Genomic DNA, 3,206 nt, shown 5'->3' on the forward strand with positions numbered 1-3,206 from the left:
GCACAATTAAAATTAAAGGAACAAAAAATTATTATATAAATACATATTTTATAGAAATTTTAAGCTTATTTTACCAATTAGTTAGAAAAGGCCTTATGTTTATATGGATAAGAATTTTATAGATCAACAATTTCAACCTATTTTTCAATATTTGTTTATATTTGACTAACTAAATGGGCTTCAACGTTTTAAAAAACTTTAAAAATATTACTTAAGCAAGTTTATTCTATTATAGTGTAATAATTATGAAAATATGGCAACAAAAATGGTAAGTCAAAAATGGTAAATCAAAAATGGTAAGTCAAAAATGGTAAGTCAAAAATGGTAAGTCAAATATGGTAAGTCAAAAAATGGCACAATAGGTAGGATTCAAACATTGCTTTCTCGTAACTTGATAACTAGACATATAAAGTTAGAACAGCCAGTCGACAACTATCAATAAATATATTTTCGCTTCCAAGAGTAAATATGTTAAATATTTTTCATCGTACAATACTTTCTATATGCTTAATATAGAATTTTTATTTTTTTTTTTGCTTAAATAAAATAGTTTGCATATAAATAGGGCAAAATACGTGGTGAGTTTCAAGACTGACAAATCTAGCATTTCCTTCAACTTTACAATGGCTTTTCCGATTGATAAATCTATGTCTAACATAGATATGTCAAATTTTGTTGCCCAATCTTATATTTTAAGAGTGATCCAACAATTTTGTAGTTTTATTAGTAGGCATTTATATTTTTCACAAATAAATATATCAAATCAAATCACACTTCATTTGTCAAATCATATAAAAAAGCTACTAATTTAAGAGTAATCATGTTACGCTGGCAAAATATCTATTGTGTTATAAATTAATCTCAAGTGTAATACATTTTGCTCAGGATTTACCAGTTGAAAATCAAAATTGCACTAAAATTAAATCTCCATTGAATCTCCATATTTTTACCAGTCGAAAAGGGCATAAGTGAATGCTTGAAGCTGAAACAGGGGATCGACTATTTATTTATTAAGTTGTTTTTTTTTTCAAAGGATGGAAAGATTTAATGTTTTAAGACGTATTAAACAAATTGACACACTCACTATAAACTCAGATATCACTCGTCGGTAAAAGTTTGCTAGAAGTCAAACTTTGTAATTTTTAAAGTAATTTAGCACAGTTAGTCTGCTTATAAATTATATTATACTCATATAATTTTGCAGACTAACTGAAAATTAATCTTCACGTAGTAAAAGATTTCAGCGGCATATAACTTTTTGATCGAGTTCACATACAAAATTAATACTTTAAAAAAAAAGGACATTTATTTCTCATCTAAACATCATACAATAATAATATTAAAAATTAATTAATATAAACTACATTTAGAATTAACAGAACAGAATTAATTTCAACTTAAAATCCAAAATTTCATTTGTTGTATAGAGAGCACTCGATGTACTCGAAAAAATATTTTGAAAAACATTTTCGAACTAGATTTTTAATAACTTGAAGATTTTTGAATTAATCTCATAAAATAATATTACTGCATTTCAATATATAGAATGTATATAAACTAGATAGATAATAGGAGACACCAGGAATTGGAAGAATACGCGGAAAATGGTTTATTGCGAGATACGGATCATTCTTTTACAAACGGGATGAATTTTGACAAAAAGTGACCTGAGCACCTTCAATTCGAAAGTGAAAGTGAAAAGACCTATATCGTGAAAAAAAGTTTTTAAATATGTTTAGTGGGAGAATATAAGAAAATTAAAATTTATTTTCTTTAAATTTATTTACATTACTATTTTTTGTGAATTATTTATTTCGCCAATTATAATTTATTATAATATTTTTTAATTCCAATATTTTATTTTTAATTACTGTATTAAAATTTTTCTATTTATTATAATAATATTTGTTATATTGTATAAATTATTCATTATAAGTTTAAATAAAATTTATCATTAAATTTAATTAAAAATTATAAATAAAACCAACGAATAAATAAAACCAACGTTAATTTTTGATATTATTATATTATGATATTATAATAATATAATATAATTTTATTATAATATTACTTATTATAACATTTCTTAATTATATTATATTATTATTTATTGTAGTTATATTTTATAATTTATTGTATTGTAATAATATTTGTTGTATTATATTCTTTAATTATAATAAATTAAAATAGAATTTATTAATAAATGGAACCAACATTTATTTTTCATTATTTATTTCATTTACCTCTCAGTTTATATATTATATTAGAAAAAATTAAAAAAAAAAAATTTCAGCTTAATCGAAAGTGATAAGGCCAAAATCAATCCCGTTTGTAATAGTATAACCGATAGCCTAATGGTCTAAAGAAGTTTTTTGTAAAGATACCGATGTTTTGGAACATTAGGTACTGTGTAGTTATAATAAAATGGACTATGTCTTACCTACAGTAATGATTTCAAAAACATACTGCAGGAAAACAAAGTCTAAAATTGTCATTCCTAGAAAACCGTTCGTTCATTGCTTCTCTAAAATCTAAAGAAAACCATCTAGTGAGTGCCGAGTAATGACAACTTTTTCTCTCTCATCTTGTTCTCATCAATCTCAGTAAAGAGTGAAAATAATCCCTAACTATTTAATACAAATATCCACAAAATTTAGAAAGAAAATATTTTTGGAGTGTTAGAATATCTGAACTTGCATTTTAAAACTAAACATGGTTTCTTTTTAATAAACTGCATTTCAGCAAATCAGAGAGACACAAAAATTTTCGCAGCCTAATAATATATGAGTGATGTTAACATAACCCAGATTAAACCATTATAAACGAAACCTCAAGAAAATAAGAGACAGCAACCAAACCCACCAGTGTAGATAGAGCTACAAAAGTCAAGGAAGTAAAAATGTCAAGAAATCAATTTTTACACTTAGAAAAATAATTTGATTGAATTAACCAAAATTTAACTATGGTAAATCTCAGCTTAAAACATTCTTACTCGTTGCCTTATGTTGGTTCAACCGTACCACATGTTCGTTCTCATATCTTCCTAATCACTTGAGCTAAAATTTTTCTAACAAAATGATCAGCTCAATTTAACTAGTATGTGGTTAGAGTATATTTATCTGAGTACAGTTCACCGCTTTATTATTCCTCAAATTAGTTGAAGAGATCATTGTTTACTGAAAAGCAGCTATCGTCATAGTAATCAT

Source organism: Teleopsis dalmanni, chromosome 2 (assembly GCF_002237135.1).
Source record: "Teleopsis dalmanni isolate 2A chromosome 2, ASM223713v2, whole genome shotgun sequence".
NCBI classification, from domain to species: domain Eukaryota; kingdom Metazoa; phylum Arthropoda; class Insecta; order Diptera; family Diopsidae; genus Teleopsis; species Teleopsis dalmanni.